This window comes from Triturus cristatus, chromosome 5_2, assembly GCF_964204655.1.
Source record: "Triturus cristatus chromosome 5_2, aTriCri1.1, whole genome shotgun sequence".
Taxonomy (NCBI): Eukaryota; Metazoa; Chordata; class Amphibia; order Caudata; family Salamandridae; genus Triturus; species Triturus cristatus.
The window spans coordinates 188,580,310-188,601,874 of record NC_140588.1 but is presented as its reverse complement, the minus strand read 5'-3'; the positions used below and the strand labels follow the sequence as shown (position 1 = coordinate 188,601,874).

The following is a 21,565-nucleotide window of genomic DNA, read 5'->3' as shown; positions in this document are numbered from 1 at the left end:
GAACGAATGAACCGTGACTTAAAGCAATCCCTGACAGCTAGGGTTTTAGGCACTGGCAGGAATTGGTTAGCCCATCTGTATAACGTACAACGTGCACTTAATAATCTCCCTAGAAGGTCTCTGGGTGGGCGGACCCCATACGAAATGCTCTTTGGCATAAAAATGTTTGTCCCGGACCTTGATGTTCTAGACATGGCGGCGTCAGCCGCACCCTTTGACGTAGATGATCACTATGCTGTATTACAGAATCTACAAGAGACCAGAGACAGTCTTGCAAAGGAACACTTGCCCTCCACAACTGATGCTGCGCTTCAGATTCCGGTAGTCGGCTGGCTACCTCGAGTTGGTGACCTGGTCAATGAGAAGGTGGAGAACAAGAAGGAGTTCGGCCCCTCTTATCGTGCACCAGTACCAGTGCTTGGTGTGCAGGGTACAAGAACAGTCATTTTACCTCCACATCCTGGTCGCAAGGATAACAGGTACATCTCCATTGACAATGTCAAACTACAGCGAGTGGCTGATTCTTCTTAGTATGACTCCAGCGGTCTCTTGACCTGCGATGCTGAGAAATTCTGTTTTGGCTCCGGCTTCTACCACCAGGCCTGATGTTGCCATCGAGATGCATACAGTTACTAATCCTTTGTTGCCACCACCGGCTGGTAGTCCACCTGAAGATACTGAGTATGCTTATCCCACAGACGTGTCGTTGCCCGTTTTACAATCAACTGCAGTTGACCAGTCACGTTTTTCATTTGACACTAACTCTATGACTTCGAATGCCCCATCGAAAATTTCTATTTTTGCTGTTTGGTTTAAAAGACATTTTTTAATTCCCCCTTGGACCTACATTTGGCTGATGCTTATAAGTATTTTTTTGTTTATGTCCGTTGGTTTTGTGGTGGTATTTTTTCGTCTTGTGAATAGACACTATCTCAACGAGAGATCCACAATTAGACTAATTGATGGAATTTTGTCCCCCCCACTCCTCATCACACATCATGAAAAGGGACCAGACTTTTGTGAACATTACTGCCTGGCCTGTGTTGGATGGGATTGTGTGGGATGCTGTAAAATTTCAAATTCATGGACCCACAGAGGTTATTAATGTCCCCAATGTACTTCGTGTTTCTATGGGGGGTGATGTGAAACACAACATCCGCTCTGATGATTGGGACGTTCAGGCCATAGAGGCACTATTTTCTGATTTAAAATATTATGCTGCCTTTGATGCTGAAGATTTGTATTTAGACACTGCTAATTATGGGGAGCTATTTTGCTATCAACATTATGGCAATCATTTCCTACTTAAAGCCAATACCTTTAGAAATTTCGTAAATTATACGCAATGGGAACATTGTCCGGCACCAATGGAAGGCAGCTCCAGCACATTAGTGAACAAATTTACATATTTTACTGATTTCAGTGTGTCTAAGCCTGAAGCCTTTTATTTTAAAGTAGCGGCAGAGTCAGCTTCGAAGGGTAGGCTTACACACACTAAATTATTGTATTCCAAGTCCTTTATGGATGAATTGGCTATCTGGGGTTATGAGCTGTGGAAAGATACTATTGATCTGAAATCTGTTTGGGGTTCTAAGAACTGGGAGGTGCAAGGGACTGAAGCTCCGCATCGTGCTTGTCTTATCCCAAACCACATGTTATTTTTTAATTCAACTATTTTTCAAACCACCTGTTTTGGATTGGCTACGTCTAAAAAGATGAATTCCCCCTCAGTTCCTGATCTGGGTGCTTATCCTAATTGGGATAACCATACAGATCTGTCCCTTGAAGAGTTACAGTTATATATTACTAATACATCCTTCAACATTTCTGATTTAGATCATGATGGATGGTTGATATGGCAGACTCCTGTCAACATCGGTTTCTGGGTCTACACCCTGGGTATACCCAGGTTCGAGTGGACCCCCGCTTTGAATCTTCCCATTCAGTTACTACCTACTCTGTAGGGAAGTTATGTCAGAACTGGCTGCAACATTCCACCTTGGCATCTGTTAAACTTCATTTATCAAAATTGCATGACAAACTAGATTTTAATGATTTTGTTAAGGGTCCTGTGGGTGGCAGGTCCAAAAGGTGGGTGTATGCTATTTATAACGAGGTTTGGAAATTATCACAAATTGAGGCTGCTTCCAGATTGAGAGCCATTGATCAAGACAATTTGGAAAAAGTACTAGCTGTTATCGATAATAGCATTAACACCCTTTCTTCGAGAATTTACACATTAGATAATATTGTTTCATTTGTTGTAGATATTGTGCAGGATGATCTGTCTGTGTTATATCATGGTCAAAATCAATTGCGTTCTATAATGCAGTTTGCATGGACTTTGCAAACATTGAAGGCTGGGAAAGTTCCCTGGGACTACATGAATACATCGTCTTTATTCCTTCCATTTAATTTGACTTTGACTTTGAACATTGTGTGCAGAAACAGTCAGGGCCAACAAACAATGTATGCTTTTGAATTCAGGTTGATCGGCCCACGCTCTAGCCATAACACGCACACAGCTGCAAATATTTGAAACTCGAGCGCCTTTAATATTGCAGTTTGCATGCATTAGACACACATTCTGGAGAAGAACTTTTCCAGGCACAGAGCAAAGCTGATCCTGTGATGTGATTCACCTAAGCTGATATTTACGGTATGGGGTTTCTCATTCAAACCTAGATACCTTCTATTAGTTTAATAATACTAGCTTACTAGCGAAGGGAGGGTGGTTGTATTCCACTGTCATTTGTAACATGATTTCTCCCTTCATTTTCTATGGTATTGTAACAATGCTGATGGTTTTAATCTTAATCATTTGTCTGCTTATGTTAGCCAAAGTACTGCATCTTAGGACACGTAGTTTATAAAATAAACATTTTAAACTTTACTGTGTCTCTGATTACTCTTGTTGTGGACTGATATGAGAATAATAACGAACAGGTATCTCTTGATTCCCACCATTCCTGAGAGTACTCGAAGTCGCATGTTCTTGGTTGTCTAATCATTGGTAGCTTCTAGATGATATGAAGAGCGAATGAGACACTCATGCGTGTCGGAAAAGGGGTTCTGGGTACTGAGGCGAGTTTTTGGTACACCGCAATTAACTTAGGTCCTGGTTTCCTGCGCATGAGCAGAATCCCTGCAACACTTGACCTCCCATCAGACTTAGACACTGTTGACCACTCTTGATCATTAAGTACTACTCGAAAGAATAGGCAACACACAAATCCAGGGCTTGGCCCCGAATTTGATTTAGTCTATTTTGCAGATAGAATCCAAATTATTATAGACACACACCAAGTAGATGCCCCTCAAGGCTTACAAGTTCCCCCTCTTCTCATCAGTGTATACCTGTTCCCACGTGGCGAACCTGGTTAATTCATTTAAGCTTATCTGTTATAACTAAGTGTATGATGCCCAGATCATTCAAAAACAGGAAAAAGCCTTCTTATAATGGGACACAACATGACTCTACCACTGAGTTCAGGCACTACACTTTGATGGACGCTACAGATGTTATTTAAACTCAACTTCTTGAACACTGAAATCCTTCACATGTGGATCAGGGCAGAAATATGATCTTGCCACCTCCTGACAATGGGAGATTGTACCGTACCAGGCACCTCAACAGGAGTAAAAAATCTAGGTGTGATCGTGGACTCCAACTTCTCACTCCACTCTCCGATTAACCAAGTGACCAAAAGTGTTTTTACCCCAAGAGAATACTACACCATATCTTTCTTCTCCTTTGCACCACCCTATGGTCCTGGCCACAACAACTCTAGTGCTGTTACGCCTGGCGTCTTGCATTGGACTTGTGAGGCACCTAATCAAGCAGACTACAACAAAGTGTACATGGCACAGCAGCACAAGTTTTAAACTTGAGCTGAGGTGATCACAATACTCCATCCCCCAAGGCCATGCACTTTTTATCCATTACAAGAAACATGACTTTCAATTCTGTCTGCAATGCTCTTTCAGTGATTCCATGAGACATGATCTGTCTACCTGCAAGCAAAACGTAGACCCTATAGTAAAAAGAGGGACCTTGTATCCAGAATGGCACGCTCTTGATTATTTCCTCATTCAATAGAACCTGCATCCTGGGAGTTTTTTCTCTACGAGCATGCAAGCTCTGGAAGATAATGAAAGTCAACTTCGGCCTATAATTCTGAAAAGCAGTACGGACCTTGCTACTGCCTAAAGCGTTTCAATTGATCTCAGGCTACAAACTATTTTGGCTTGTTCTTGCATATTGTGATCTAATCTTGCATTCTTGTGCAGATTACGTCATGTAGTAATGTGCTGCTGTATGCCTACCTCAACATGAAAGGCAAACATCTCAGAAAAAAAAAACATTTACACGCTTCATCATAACCAGCACTCTTCCATCCATGCATAAAGAATGGAGTAGCTGCTTGGTCTACCATGCATTCTGAAAGAGCTTTCATTCAGTTTTAGGAGTAGGAAAGAGGTATACATGTGTTCAGTATAATTTCCTGAATAACTCTGTTAACTGCAGCCAACAAGATGGATGAAAACGGAGAGATCATTTGTTTGCAGAAAACAAAGTTATAAACTGACAGAAGTAATTCCAAATGGCTACCGGTCTAAATCAAGCTCCATTTATATGCCAGTTGTCTCATAGACAAGAACAGTGTTGGCTGGCAGCACTAGACAATGGTGGGGCGGGGAAAAGCGGGGTGGGCAGGCGACTGATCTATATATATATATTTATTTATTTGTTTGGCAGGTACTAGCCTGAACTACATCATGTGCCGTGATACCATTAAAGCTCTTTTTTTAATTTAAAATCGCATTGTCTGGTGGTCTGTACCTTTGTCTCACCGGATTATTTATTTATTTATATATATATATATGTGTGTATATATATATATATATATATATATATGTATATATATGTATATATATATATTACCTACTGGCGGTCGCCAGTAGGTAGTTATAGTTACGACCCTGTTTCCATAGGAAAACCGCAACATTCTATTTGGAATAACTTTGGCGCCGGTCGACGAATCCTCGCGAAATTTTCAAAATAGGTGGGGCGCTACGCTCCGCTCCTACCCTGAAAGTCTCGGGGGGATTCGTCAAGCGGGGGCTGAGAAAAAAGGGGGGTCCCAAAACGCGTTTTTCCCATGCATTTTTCCATAGGACCTTTAGAGACAGCTACAGCCCGAACGGCTGAACAGAGTTACTTGAAATTTGGCAGAGAGGTAGTCCTCAGGTCAAGGAAGTGCCTTTTGTAGGTCTGGTGTAAATCTGTTCAGTAGTTCCTGAGAAAATAGCATTTAAATCAATATATATATCTGTGGCAGCTTACGGTGCGCTTACGGTAAGCTTACCGTACGCGTACAGTGCCGTGCGCGAATCTGATTGGCTGTTAGATCTTAGTAAACATTCGAATCGGTCGAAACCAGGAAGTGGCGGCCGCCATTTTCTCTCTCGCACTCTGAGAGGGGGTTAAAAAACAAAGGCCAAAAACATGTAAAGGGGCTGTTTAGACAGCTCCTAAGCACCTAGCCATGTTGAGGGAGTCCCCAAAGATCCCCCAAGGCCAAAAACGGAATTTTAATTTTTTCGATAATTTCGCCGATTACGCTTACCGTACGCGTACGGTAAAAATTATTAAAAAACAAAAACTAACCATACTCTTTCCACCCCATGTGCAAATGGTTCCCTAAGGGCACCATTTGTGCACGGCATATGACATATATGAAAAATAAAAATATTACCTTTCACAACGAAGCGCATCATATGTCCTCCATGTGCACACGGTGCGCGAAGCGCATCGTGCGTACATGGCCCATCTAGCGTAAAGTGGGCACCGCGTGCCCACCGTGCGTGCACGGCACTAAGTGCGTAAAGTGGGCGCGCGGTGCGCGAAGCGCACCGCTTGCACGCATGGAACGAACTGCGTTAAGTGGGCGCGCACGCCACGAATGGCGTAAAGTAACTTAGCATTTAAAAAACCGTACAAATTCACTGAAAAAACCATAGGTTTCACACACGTTATAGTTAGGAATTAGCATTTAAAAAACCTTGCAAATTCAATGAAAAAACCATAGGTTTCACACATGTTATAGTTAGCTGGACATTTTACTGATAAAAAACCAATGAAATTCCCCCGTTATAGTTAGTGCAGGCAACTATAACTCACGCGACCGCAATCCTCTGCTGATGACATATGTGTCTTTATGAAAAAAAAATATTTGTAATGTATGTATAGCTAAAATTTAATGGAAGAAGACATGGGCAAATAAGTGTCTAAATACAGTATTAGCATCAGCAGAGGATTGCGGTCGCGTGAGTTATAGTTGCCTGCACTAACTATAACGGGGGAATTTCATTGGTTTTTTATCAGTAAAATGTCCAGCTAACTATAACATGTGTGAAACCTATGGTTTTTTCACTGAATTTTATATATATATATAAAACACCAATCCCGCCTTTCTTTCAAAAACTGGTCCGACACATGCTTGGGATATCTTCAGGGGAAATTTATTTGCCACCATCCGGATAAAAACAGGAAACACCTGGCAGACGCGTTTCGGCGAATGCCTTAATCATTGCCAGCTATGTGTTTAGTCTTTGTTGTTTTGCACGGGGCTTTAACAAACTGCTAGATGTGTTCCCATTGGAGCATAGATAGTCCAATCAGAGGCTTGATGTTTCTACCTCTGTATGCAGCATGCGCTAAGGTTGCTGGTAGATGTAGTCCCCACAATGCTTTGCAGTCCGAGAAGTTTGCAGTCACAGAGAGCATATAGGCAGTCCCACGTCGCGAGCTCAGGTTCAGTAACCGGTTCGTGCATTAGGTAATGCCCTGACAATGTCAGCTTGCGAGTCCACCCACTCTCTGCCGCGTGAACATATGGCGGCAATCGTCCTCTGAAGATGTCCCAATCAGCAGGAATCTGCTGCTCTCTCCCCGATACCATGAGCATTGTCTTGGGCAGGGGGGCGCCGCTGTGTGCATTCAGCACGTCACACCAAAAGAGATGCCGGCTTTCATATATATATATTTTCCATAGGAAATCCCCAACATTCTATTCCCAATAAGTCTGGCGCCGGTTGACGAATCCTCGCGAAATTTTCCAAACTTTTGGCCAGCTCCGCTCCTACCCTGAAAGTTTTGTGGTGATTCGTCAAGCGGGGGCCGAGAAAAAAGGGGCGTCCCAAAACGCGTTTTCCCCATGCAATTTCCCATAGGATCTGTAGTCGCAGCTACAGCCCGAACCGCTGAACGGAATGACACCAAATTTGGCAAAGAGGTAGTCCTCAGTTCAGACTTGTGCCTTTTGCATAAATGGTGTGAATCCGTTCAGTAGTTCCTGAGAAAATTAGAGTTAAAAGTACATAAATATCTATGGCCGCGGAGGATCCGCGGACCGTACACGCACCGTACGCGCACAGTCCCCGAACCGAGCGCACACCCTCCCGATCGCGCGCTGAATGCTAATTGGCTGTCGAGTGTCTCTCTACATTCGAAACCAGGAACTGTTGGCGGCCATTTTCTGCCTCGGTAGAAGCGAGGATGAAGAAGCAAGGGGAATAAGTGTGTAAAACATATAAAGGGGGCAGAGTGGAAATACTCTGACCCTCTAGAGGTGCTTAGGGGGTCCCAGAAGGACCCCCTGAGGCCCCATTTTTTATTTTTTTTAAACGGCAAACTGTGCGCACGGTGCGTGCATCCTATCGCGTTGGATGCACGGATTCTCTCGCGGTGGGTTCGCGGATCCAAGGGAAAAAAAATGAAATTGTTGGGAGATAAAGATTAAGCTTAAGTGTTTTGTTCTTGAGTGGCTCTAAAAAGAGCCGTTGTGTTCATTGAGAGTTTTTGGTACTTATAAGTAAGTACCTATACAGAGTCTAAAGTTGTTGAGGAAGAGTCTGTTTCCTTCATCAGTAAACTGTACTCCATCTCTCCTATACATCTCTTGCATATGAAAGGGCAGATTGTTATTGTAAATGGACCCCATTCGGTCGTCTCGAAGAAAAGCAGAAACAGATTTATTCACGTGTTTTTTTAGCTTTCTCAATCTGTGGACAAAAATGATCGGACCAGTTCCATTTCTGCCTTTGGCATATGTTACAATACACAAAGGCAGTTTTAGGGAAAAGTGAAATCTGTTCTGCAAAGGTGTCCTTCATAAGCATTTCCAGACCTACCCCAGTCAAAGTGCTTAGGTCATTGCCACCACCACAGTGCAGTATTAAGAGGTCAGGGTGTTGGATTTACATGAAGGATTTCAGCAATGGCATCAATTGGTGCCACTTTAACCCTCTCTGTCCAATCCATTTAATGTCTACATTTGGCAAACCTAGGTCTTTGTGAATGCCTTTGTTTTCTGCATACCTTTGGCTCCAGAAAATGTAGCTGTGTCACACAATCCACACTCTAAGCATCTTGTAAGGAGGTCTGGATGCACTCAGATGGTCTCTGTAAATGAAATGGCAGTTTGGAAAGTAAGATGTTTCTAAAATGGTGGCTAAGATGCAATTTTGAAAAAAGACAAGAAACCATTGGTTGTTTGACAACCTTCTACACTGAAAGGTAGGGTGCATATTTCTGTTTTTTAAATGCATGATTCTTATTGGTTAACAAAAACTGATTGTAAGGAACATTATATATGATAAGCTGATATGTTGAGAAGTCAAGCACACTTGCTGTCTTGATTAGCAACATTGTGTGTGCTGAACATGTGACCTGTGTGCTCAGTACAGTGTTCCACGACCTGTTTCTATGGTAACGGGGGGAAGGGTTGAAGTTTGTCATTTGGAAAGGGTTGAAATGTTTAACCAATAGAAATGTGTGTTTGCTTTTGAATTTGTGTGGGAAGGAATGTGATTTGATGTTTACATGTATATGTGTGGAAAATGAGAGGGAAACTTTGCCATTCTTTGGTTCTGCTGACAGGTGCACAGTGCAGAGATTCTGTATAAGAAAATCTGGTGTGTGACTGATATCTGGTGTGTGACTGATATACTTCTTAATCTACAAAACATCTTGAAAGGTGAGTTATTTAATTGTGAGGGGATGTATGTAGACTATTTTTATTTTAATCAGACTAATGTATTTCTTCTGCTAAAGTGTAGGGAGTACTTTTTTTTCTCTACAATCTTATTGACAGTGTGTGTGCATGTAGAAACCATTTTGTGATATGGATTTGTTTTTTTCATGTGTTTGTCGACAGATAACTATGCAGTTTTTATATTTTGGTAGAATTAGAAACCAGTCACTGTTTATGAATTTGTGAAATGAGTTATGTTTCTGCACTAAAATGTAGTACTCCTTGTAGATGAAGAAATGTGTTTTGGTATAGTGCAAGGGATAGTGTTGTTTGTCTAGAATCACACAGAGAGCCTGCGTGCATTTGGGAACCACTGTGAGAGAAGCATTTAGTAACATCATGTTTTTTCTGACAGATAACTCTTTTAAAACCTGTCATGTTGTCAAGTTTTAGTAGCATTAGAAGCCAGTCTTTGCTTATGCGTTGATTAAATGAGTCAGGCTTTGACACAAAAGTGCACTCTTGAAATATGCACATTGTGTGCTGTTCCCTTACCACTTCCATAGTAGTAAATACGTTTTGGTAAACTCCTAGGGATAGTGGTTGTTGTCTAGAATCACACTGTGAGTCTTTGTGCATTTGGGAACCAATGTGAGAGAAGTGTTTGGTAACATCGTGTATTTGCTGACCGATAACTGTTTTAAAACATGTCATGTTGTCAAGTTTCAGTAGTATTAGAAACCAGTCTTTGCTTATGCGTTGATTAAATGAGTCAGGCTTTGACCAAAAGTGCAGTCTTGAAATATGTACATTGTGTGCTGTTCCCTTACCACTTCCATAGTAGTGAATGAGTTTTGGTAAACTCCTAGGGATAGTGGTGCTTGTCTAGAATCACACTGTGAGTCTGTGTGCATATGGGAACCAATGTGAGAGAAGCGTTTGGTAACATCGTGTATTTGCTGACAGATAACTGTTTTAAAACATGTCATAGTGTCAAGTTTTAGTAGCATTAGAAGACAGGTATGGCTTATGCTTTGATTAAATGAGTCCGGTATTGACACTAAAGTGTAGTCGTGAAATATGTAGATTGTGTGCAGTTCCCTTACCACTTCCACTGTAGTGTATGAGTTTTGGTAAACTCCTAGGGATAGTGGTGTTTGTGTAGATTCACACTGTGAGTCTGTGTGCATTTGGGAACCACTGTGAGAGAAGCATTTGGTAACATCGTATATTGCTGACAGATAACTATTTTAAAACCTGTCATGTTGTCAAGTTTTAGTAGCATTAGAAGCCAGTCATTGCTTATGCGTTGATTAAATGAGTCAGGCATTGACACTAAAGTGCAGTCGTGAAATATGTAGATTGTGTGCAGTTCCCTTACCACTTCCACTGTAGTGAGTGAGTTTTGGTAAACTCCTAGGGATAGTGGTGCTTGTCTAGAATCACACTGTGAGTCTGTGTGCATTTGGGAACCACTGTGAGAGAAGTGTGTGAAAACATCATGTATTTGCTGACAGATAACTGTTTTAAAACATGTCATGTTGTCAAGTTTTAGTAGCATTAGAAGACAGTTATGGCTTATGCTTTCATTAAATGAGTCAGGTATTGACAGTAAAGTGTAGTCGTGAAATATGTAGATTGTGTGCAGTTCCCTTACCACTTCCACTGTAGTGAATGAGTTTTGGTAAACTCCTAGGGATAGTGATTGTTGTCTAGAATCACACTGTGAGTCTGTGTGCATTTGGGAACCACTGTGAGAGAAGCATTTGGTAACATTGTGTATTTGGTGGCAGATAAGTGTTTTAAAACCTGTCATGTTGTCACATTTTAGTAGCATTAGAAGCCAGTGTTTGCTTATGCATTGATAAAATGAGTCATGCTTTGACACTAAAGTGCAGTACCATGTAGTATTGTCTTCACTGCACCAGAACTGAAAATGTAAAAGTTTTACCCAGGCACTGTCCTAGAAGTAGTCTGATGATTTAGTCAGTTTCTAAGTTCTTATGTTGTGAACCATTCATTACCAAATAGACTGCTTCAAATGTCTCTGCAGTATGCACGTAGTTCTCTAACCACCTACACAGTTGTTTTTCACACCTTCAATTCCCTAGTCAATATCCATACACTTCCAGGAAACACCCTGTCACTCCCTTTGCAGTCCTCTAGTGACCCATTCAGCACCATGTACTAATCCATTCACTTTGCCAAAACCCAAACACTTATAAATTCACCAAGACACTCTCTTTCCAGTACTCTAATGATTCAGTCACTGCCTAAGTATTCATGCACTGAGCCAGGCCTTAGCACATGGACTGCTTCAAACCCCTATGCACTATGCATGCAGTCTTCTAACCACCTAGACACTTGTCTTTCACACTTTCAATTCCCTAGTCAGTATCCATATAGTCCAGCAAACATCCTGTCACTCCCTTTGCACTCTTCTAGTGACCCATTCAGTACCAAGTACTAATCCATTCCCTGCGCCAAAAGCTTACCACTTATAAATTCACCCAGGCACTCTCCTTGCTGTAGTCTAACCATTCAGTCAGTACCCAAGTACTCATGCAGTGAGCCAGGCCTTAGCACATGGACTGCTTTAAATGCCTATCCAGTATGCATTCAGTCCTCTAATCAGCTACACAGTTGTCTTTCACACCTTCAATTCCCCAGTTAGTATTCATACACTTCTAGCAAACACCCTGTTACTCACCCAGTGTGTCTCCTTTTAGTACTGTAATCATTCAGTCAGTTAGCATGTAGTTTTTTAGTGAGGTAGGCTTTAGGGCATGAACTGCTTCAAAGTAGTATGCACTATGTATGTAGTGTTTTAACCATCGTCACACGTGTGGTTCAGGGCTATAGTTTCTTAGTCAGTTTTTATATAAAATGTGTTTTTACAGTAATGGAATACTGTAAATTTGAAAGTTATTAATATACATTTATTTGTGATTCTTTTTTGCAGATACTGTTTTTCAACGTTAAAATAGAGAAATTATGCCAGAAAAAGAAAAGAACAGAGACAGGAGGATTATTTGAAGAAACATCAACCACAAGTATTGAATGAACAAGATAATGTGGCATAAAGGAAAAAATCTTCAGGTAAGATCACGAAGCAATTTATTAAAAATGTTTGTAGGAGCAAACAGAATGTAGATAATGCTGCAACTTCTGAGAATTTTTCAAGTAAGAAAAAAATTAAAAATAAGAGGAAAAGTAAAAAAGCAAATGTTCAGTCAAAGGAGATCAAGTATGTTAACAGAAGACAAAATTAGTATAAGGAATTACGCAAAAAAATATTTTTTTTATAAAAAGAAGAAGCATATTGAAAGCATTGTGGAAAAGGCTTTTGAAGTTAAAAGGAAACTGTTTATTTTAGTGTTAAACAGAATTCGATCACTAGATAAACCAATATATGTAATGAAGGCCAAAAGTAGGAGGAAAAGAGTTATTAATAAAAAAAAATTGTGATGTTTTTTTGGGAGAATGGAAACAGTTCTAGTTCAGAGCCTTTTTTTAATTAAGTTCACTGAGTGAAAAATTATTGCATGCAGTTTAGACCAGTGGTAGAGGTTATGAGGTTAGTGATGATTGTCCAATGGAGAAAGAGAAAATGGTTGAAAGAAATGCAGAAGAAGTGATAGCTGATGAAGTTTTAGGGAGACGTGTTAAAAACCCTGTGTACACTTGGGATTGCAGTAGTGTTTGTAGTGTACGACAGGAATCTATTGAAAAATTATGTAGTTTTTTAAGCCTATACTAAAAAAAGTGTAAAACAAAAGATTAAGCTGTTGCAAGGACTAGACCCTTGCAGAGTGAGAAAACATACTGGTTTGCAAGGTCATTCTCTGGCTTGTCTTTCTAGGAAAGTTTGTGAAAGTGTTTTTCACCATTTCAGAATGCTGGCAGTACATCATACTCAAATGCGGAAGTTAGTGAGAAGGTTGTATTATGCAAAAAGTCCAGCACTAAAGTTAAGTGAGTTGAACAGTGCTCTTTTACGTGGGTCAGTTTCAGATGTGAAGCAGGTCTGTGAGGATATTGAGTTTTGTTACTTTGGGCCTCAGCAAGAGAGTGAAGAAACTGACACATTAGTAGAACAAAATGTTGAAGACAATGTAGAACCTGTAATTACAGAAAAATTTGAGGATGAAATCACAAAGTTTAAGGTAATTTCAGGTGAAAGACCAAATGTTTCTTGTATTTGTTGTCGGCGAAGTCACTATAAAAATCAGACTAGGGGTGTCAATCTGTATTTAAAAAGTGAAATGGAAGATAATGATAAGTGGATGGAATTTGCAACTTATTTGTTTATAGAGGATTGTTTTGATTTGGGATGTGAGCAGCGTATTTGCAAATATTGTTATAACTAATTAGATGAGAATAAAATGCCTGCTAGAGCTGTTCATAATAATCTAGAGTTGGTTGCTATTCCTCCAGAGCTGATAGATTTAAATACGTATGAGTCTATTCTGATACAATGTGTTCACCCGTTTCAGGCCATTGTTCTTATGGAGCCCAAAACAAGTAAATTACCTCCATCAGAATTGCAAAGAGGATTGCAAGGAAGAGTTGTGTATTTACCATTAGATTTAAGGAAAAATATTAAAACTATTGGTGTAGATCAAGCAGAAAATGAGCCACTAGTCATTCTAGTTAATGGTGTTCCTACTAAGAATAAGAAAATCTGGCAAGAGTTAGTGGATGTTAGAAAAGTGCAAAAGGCATCATTGTATCTGTTAAAAAATAATGAGTACTATAGAAATGTGTTTGTTGGAGAAGAAGAAATCGATTTAGCAGAAGATAGTGAAACATTAAGTGGAAAAATTGAAAAAGTGGACATGTCCAGATGTGAAGAGATCTATGAACATTACAGTGTACATCCACTTCATTCCAAAGAGGTGATGGGGAATACGATTGAGTTGTTTCAAATGAAAAAAGCAACAGGAAGTCCCATAAGTGTATGGGAAGAGAGCTTGGAAGCTCGTTGTTTCCCGTAGTTGTTTCCAACAGGAAAAGGTGGACGATATGATGAACGTCCTGTGCAGATTCCTGCATCTGAATATCGGACAACAAGATTATATGCAGAAGATCCAAGATTTCGACAATGTATCCCTTATATGTTTCATTTTCTGTTTGAAAGTGACTTGTCTGGACTTTCATATGCAGTAAATCACATTTTAAAAACTGGAATGCATCTTCAAAATGTAACTGCAAAGGATTTTATGGATAAAGGGCATCAGAGAGATGATCATTTAGAATCTCAGTTGATTAATCTGATGGCATGTCAGCGTGGGACTAATGAATATTGGTACCGTCGACATGGAGAACTGAAATGTATGCTACGGAACTTGGGAACTCCTACATGGTTTGTTACACTAAGCTGTGCTGAGTATGCTTGGGGTGATTTACTTGAATTTCTTCGAGAGGCAAATTCCAATATAAAAAATATTGAATACAAGACACCTGGAGAATTGTGCTCTTTGGATCCTGTCAATGTATGCAGATATTTCAATCATAGATTTGAAGCTATGATGTCTTTCATCTGCAATAAAAAGAATCCTCCTCTTGGAGAAGTTGTGGATTTCTTTTGGAGAAAGGAGTATCAAGCAAGAGGTACACCTCACATACATATGTTGTTATGGGTTAAGGACACCCCCAAATTTGGAACAGATTCAGATGAAACTGTTTTGTCTTTCATTGAAGATTATGCTACATGTGCTCTTCCAAATAGCAGAGAAGAGAAAAACTTAAAACAACAAGTCTTATGATTTCAAAGCCACAGGTGTGGAAAATACTGTCGACGAAAGTACAAGTCAAAGGATAAGTTCTATACCAATTGTCGTTTTGGATTTCCACGTCCTGTATTATCCAAAGGAAGAGTGAACAGTTTTATGTCAGCTGTACGACATACCATCACATGAAAGTCTCCGAAAAACACCTACAACTTAAGAAGAAGCGAAGAATCAAAATACATAAATGACTACAATCCAGTTATTTTATCCATGTGGAACGCTAACATGGATATTCAGTATGTTGCGGACAATTCCATTGCTGTCGCTCGATATGTAACGTCTTACATTACTAAATGAGAAAAGACTGAATTGAAAGAAATGTGAGAAGACTGTCAGTAAGAAGCTGTACAGTTTCAGTTTGAAGATGTTATCGCATCGTGAAATTGGAGCATATGAATGTTCAGATCGGTAATCATCTGCAAGTCTATATTCCAAAAGTAGAAGAATCATTTGGGTAAGTCTAGGTCTTGCAGGAATGCGAAATCGAGTACTGAAATCTGTTCAAGAAATTGAATATTTAGCAGAAAATGACCCTGAAAGTACAGATATTTTGAAAACCAATATGTTGGACACATACTATCTAAATAGAAGTCATCATCTTGAGAACATGTGTCTCTATGAAGTGCTGCAGAACTACACTTTTAAACAGAATATTACAGAGAACATCAACGATGGAAAATATGGAGTGATTGGTTCTGAAGGATGTCTGGTGAAACAAAGGAAAGGAAATTTAATTAATCACAGAAAACTGAGTTGCGACACTGGTGACAAAAGGGAATTTTACTATTTAGCCCTTTTGCAAATGTTCAAACCATGGCGTTCTGAACTGGAATTACTTGGAGATTTTCCCAGCTATGAAGATTCATTTAATGCTTGTAAAGATAGCATACAATGCAGTGCTTTCACAAATTATGTCAAAATGTTGAATGATGAAATTGATCAAGAAGCTATAATTGCAGCTGAGATTGCTAGAGACAGTTCTCAAGACAGTCAAAGTTCTGCTGCACTGAGTCAAGATCCACTAGGACAACCAATCGTTGAAAATGAAGCAGCGATTGCAATGAATGAGGTGGAAACAGCAATGTATCAAGCACAAGAAGATGCAATACAGTTAGGAAACTTGGAAGAACAACTAAATGTTGAACAGAAACAAATATATCAGCAAGTGAAAGAGCAGATTGACCATGGATTACTTCATGAAAAGAGAGTGTGCTCATGTACATCATTTCAACCTATCCGAATGTATGTGAGTGGTCAAGCTGGAACAGGAAAGAGTTTCTTAATTAAAGTAATTACAAGTTATCTGCAGAAAACAACTGAGTCGCATTTGTCTTGTGTTGTCACTGCTCCAACTGGGTTGGCAGCACATAACATTAAAGGAATTACTTTACATCGTTTACTAATGCTACCAGTAAAGCATGAGAACAAATTGAAATACCACAAGCTATCTGGAAAAGCTTGTTGTGAAGTTTCAAGAGTCCTGAAGAAAATGAAACTTCTCATTATTGATGAGGTGAGCATGGTTTCAAACTTGATGCTTGCCTTTGTGCATTTAAGAATGCAGCAAATTCTTAAAACAGAGTATGACGTGTTATTTGGAGGAAAACACGTCATAGTTTTTGGAGATCTACTGCAACTGACACCGGTAAAAGGACAACCGGTATTTAAAACACTTGCCCATGAAGATACCAGAAAGTCTCTTGGCAGTGTTGGTAATGTGAACATTTGGAGTAATTTTGAATACAAAGAACTGACAACAAATATGCGACAGGCATATGATGCTGAATATGGAAGTATTCTTCAAGATATAAGAATTGGAATTCTTTCAAAAAAAGGGAAAATAGCTTTGGAGAGTCGATTACTTTGCAATGTCTTTCCAAATGAAAATGCAGTTCCTGCAAAAGTGTACGTGGAAATTGCTAAAAATAAGTCAGTGATTTACTTAATGCCAACACTGCGTGAGTGTTCAATATTCAACGAAGAATTATTAAAATTGGAAAATGAAGAAATTGTAAAAATGGAAGCCATCGATAAAATACTACATGAAGGAATCACTATTATTTTGACGGGTAATTTGAGATCAAAACTGGATTGTTTAGAGAAAAAAATATCTAAAACTGCTGGTTTGGAAAGACACTGTATGCGTGTGTAAACTGTCGGGTAATTTTAATGCGTAATTTGGATGTAGAGAAAGGTTTAGTTAATGGTGCAATGGGCAAAGTGGTGGATTTAGTGAATTATCCGAAAAAAGAAGGAATTGAATTTTCAAAAATTAAATTTGATCAGATTGATGAAGTTAAAGAAATTGGTCGTTGTTCAGTTCGTTTTTTGCTTGTTAAAGATTTATATGTCCTTAGGAAACAATTTCCATTTTCTCTGGCATATGCAGTGACTATTCATAAATCGCAAGAATTAAGTGTAGACAGTGCATTGGTGAACATTGGATTTACAGTATTTAAAGAGGGTATAGCATAAGTTGCTTTGTCGCGAGTCAGAACATTATCTGGTTTGTTTTTGATTGATTTTGATGAGACAAAGGTTACTGCAGATGCAAACTGTGTAAAAGAGTATAATAGGTTAAGAAGGGTGTATGCTCCAAATTTAGGTCAGTATCCTGTATTTGAAAAGCGTATGGTTGGTCGAAAAAGAACGTTAGAGAATATCTGTTCTGAAGGTATCAAGAAAAGAACAAGATAATGTTGTGATTGCAGGTAAAAAGAAATTGGACACTGTTGGAGAGATTGATGGTTATCAGTTTGAAAATAGTTCTGGTTTCAACTGCTATGCTAATGTAGTAGTCAATGTTGTTTTTTATTTTGAAGGTTTGCAAGAACAAATCATGGAGAATCGGCAAAAAAGATTTTGTTCTCTGTTGCATTCTGTTTATGAAAAAATTGACAACATATAGAAGTAAAATACAACCTGTTTCAGATGTTCGTAATCTTTTGGATGTGTGTTCTGGTTCTACACAATTTACACAAAATATCCAACAAGATGCTCAGGAATTTTTAATGTATATGCTTACCATTTTTGAAAATGAAGGTGTAGAAATGGAAAATAGTTTTGGCCTGTCTTACAAATGGGAACATGATTGTGAAAATTGCATGTATACATGTAGCACCAATGTAGACACTGAGAGATTTCTGTATTTAACATTACCAGACTGTAAATCAGTGTCTTTCAATAAATTAGTTAACGGTGCAAATCAAAACATGGAGTGTAGCCAATGTAAATCAGAGATGTTATCCACATTATTCTTAACAAAATATGGAAAATACATAATTTTAATGATGCAATGTTGTACAGCTGACGGAAGAAAATTGGATACTTTAATAAAGCAATTTGTAGCAGCACAACTATCAATATCAGGACGGACTTTTGTAGCAATTGCTATAATTTTTCATGATGGTCCTTCCACCACATCTGGACATTACACTGCCTATCTAAAATGTGACAAAGGCTGGACACTTTGTAATGATGCCCAGTTGGTTTTCAAACGACGTTTGCCTAGTGAATTACCAAATTCCTACCTAATATTTTTAAAGCCAAAGTTTTATGAAGATATCTCACTCTCTGAGGAATTTATTATTATAATTTATTAGGATTACCATTGGACAATTTACATAAAGAAGAAGTACAAAAATACCATTTGGCCTCAAGGAAAGGTATATTTATGAATTATTGACTTTTTGGTGGTCATTTATTCGGTGATTATTTTAATGCGGCAACATTTACAGTTTTTATAAGTTAAAGTTATAACATTTTGTAATCTGTAAGCATTTCATATATGTATAATTTGTATTTTCTGGTATTTTACTGACAATAGTATGTTGTTTTTTTTTTTAACAATCTTTCGGATTGTTTTTTTTTTGCCCGCTGTTAAGTGATGGGTACAATTGAAATCACTATTTCTAGTGAAATTCAATATATTCTGAGAACAGCAAAAAAGGCAAACAAATTACTTTGTGGAAATTATGTTGTGTTGTAAAAAATGTATTATTACATGTTATAATTTTTTTTTTCTTTCACAGATCCAAATTTTAAAATAAGCAATTTTTAAGAATTTAGATTTGAATGAAAATGTGCAAAAAATGTGTACCATTTTTTATTCTTATTACTGTGAAGGTAAGTTTAACTAAGTCTCAATATGCAGAATGAGAAGGTCTGCAAGAAGCTACAAAGTGGAAACATATTTCTAAAAACACTCTGTTTATGCCTATGTAGATTTGAAATCTGACCATAATCAGATATCATGTGACCTGCAAGAAAAGAGATTTGAGGGGTTCATATTTTTTCCTATTTTAGCTATTGAAGGACCGCAATTATTTCCATCATTCTTCTTTGAATATCTTTGCAGACAAAACTCTGTGCTTACTTTTATCATTCGCAAGGAATTTTAAAAACGGAAATATCTCACTTTTTGTAACATAGTTATTGTGTAAGATACTGTTTCATATTTACACAGAGAGGAAAAGGCACTCTGTGCACTTTTTATACTCCATGTAAATACAACCTCATCATGCAGACCACTTTGCGTTGATAGGGTGTTCTATAAGTGTTGTTGTGCATGATTGCACTGAATACTCATAGAACAAGACACATGTCTAGATTTATCAGAAATCATAAATCTCGATATGTGTGTGAATGGTGCACCATTCTAAAATTGGTGTAGGAAAGCACAACAAGGAGAATTGTTTTCATTTCTCCACATTTTTATATCTTCAATGCATGCTGAAATGTTCAGCATACATTGAAGGAGAAAAATGCATTTTCTCATTGTTTTTGTGCAGGAAGGTGTGTCTTCCTGCAGCACATGACACAGATATCCTTGCACTACAGTGCAAGGGTGCCTGTGTCACCACATGGCTGCAGTTTAAGCAGCCGTGCAGACAGAAGCATAGATTTGCAACATATTTATGTACATATGTTGCATCCCTGTGCTTTGGAAGTACTACAGCACACTGCAGTTAAAGAGGTTACTGTGAGATGCTGCAGCACTTCCTCATACTTCTGCACTTATTCATTCACCATATGCTACTAATGCATTCATTCAGTCAATTACGTACTACACATACATTCATCTAAACTAACACTAACAAAGAAATTTAGCTCTTTTTTTAAACCAGGAAATTTAGTTCTTACAAGAACTTTTTTTTTCTTCTTTTATAATTTTTTTTGGGTTTTCTGAACAATTTTTAAAGTTTTTTTGTTTTTTCTGCAAAAAAAAAAAACAGGAGAAACCAAATAATGAACTTCAGGGAACAATAAAAAAAACAAAAAGAACCTAGCAAATGTGACTTTCTTGGCGGCGGCAGATCAGATCGATCGACTGCTCACCATAGCACAAAGTCGCATTGCACTTAGTGCAGAGCACTTTTAAAAATTGAAATTGAGGACGGATGTCCAAGGTTTGGGCTGATGGATGCACTCTTGATGTGCACGGCTGCGATGAGGTGGATGGCGCAGGAGCAGGAGTGTTTCTCATCTGTCGGCACTCTTCTCGTGCAAGATTGTTTTGATGAATGGTCCTCATGTGCTTCATCATACTTGCCGTGCCGTAAGAGTATTTCTTGTTAGGATCCCCTCGCAACAGGACTCTTTTGCAAATCTTGCACGTGACCAAGGTGGCATTGGTTTTATTCTGCCCCTCAGGAAAAGTAAAAAATGTCCACACCACTGGAAAAAAAACGTTCTTTGGGTGGTGCCTCCGGCAAAAATTCATCCTCAGAAGTATGAGGTGATGCAGGTGATGCCTGCTGCCCTGAAGCCATTTTTGGTTGAAAAAAGTTAGAGCTAAGTGTAAACTTAGTCTAAAAAATCTTCTTCTCTCCAAAGAGATGGTGCTCCAAAGAAGGTCAAAGAAGAATGATTGAAATGGGTGGGGTCTTTCAATAGTTAGAAGAGGAAGTGTAATAAACCAATCAAATCTCTTTTTTTGCAGGTCACATGGGATCCGTGCACCCTGCGCGTACGCAGCACGGACCCAGCGCGCATCCGCAAAATTTAATTAAAAACTGATTATAGGGTTAGATGTAAAAATATATTAGTTTTAAGACTAGTTTAGAGTTTGTCTTCAATTATTATTCACATGAAATACATACATATGTTTTTTTTAAATGTTAAATACTTCGCGGGATCCGCGCACCCACCGCGTCGTAGACGCAGATGACGCATCGCGGAAGCGCGTAAACGTCGCGTTACGTACATTGAACGTGTCACGTATAGGCTGGGAGTCGCGTGACGGTCGCATTGGAATCGCGCAGTAACCACATATCCAACGCATACCATGCGCGGATGCTATCGCGTAGGGATCGAGAACAGTGCGCATAGGCTCCGCGGATCCACAAACATTGAAAAATATATATAAAATACAGTTTTGAACATATAGTTAAAAAAATGTGTTTGAAAAACCCATTAAGTTCAAATAATATTTTTTAATTTTTAAAAGAATTAATTGAAAAAATAAGTTTAAAAAATGGTGATAAAGTATATTTAAAAAAAGGATAATTAATTACATTGACACACTTAATTTGAAAAATATAGAAATCCAATCAAAATCGTCAAACATGATATCTTCAGAGATAAGTTATAGATAGGAATTAGCATTTAAAAAACCTTTGAAATTCACTGAAAAAACCATAGGTTTCATGCACGTTATAGTTAGGAATTGGCATTTAAAAAACCTTTGAAATTCACTGAAAAAATCAAAGGTTTCAGGGGCGTTATTGTTAGGAA

At 38.6% G+C, this 21,565-nt stretch overlaps 1 protein-coding gene across 6 annotated transcripts in view; it reads left to right on the top strand.

Moving 5' to 3' along the window:
• ZNF407 (zinc finger protein 407) overlaps positions 1 to 21,565 on the top strand; it is a 1,626,307-nt gene that overhangs the window by 1,289,105 nt on the left and 315,637 nt on the right. The gene's annotated exons all lie outside the window — the stretch shown is intronic.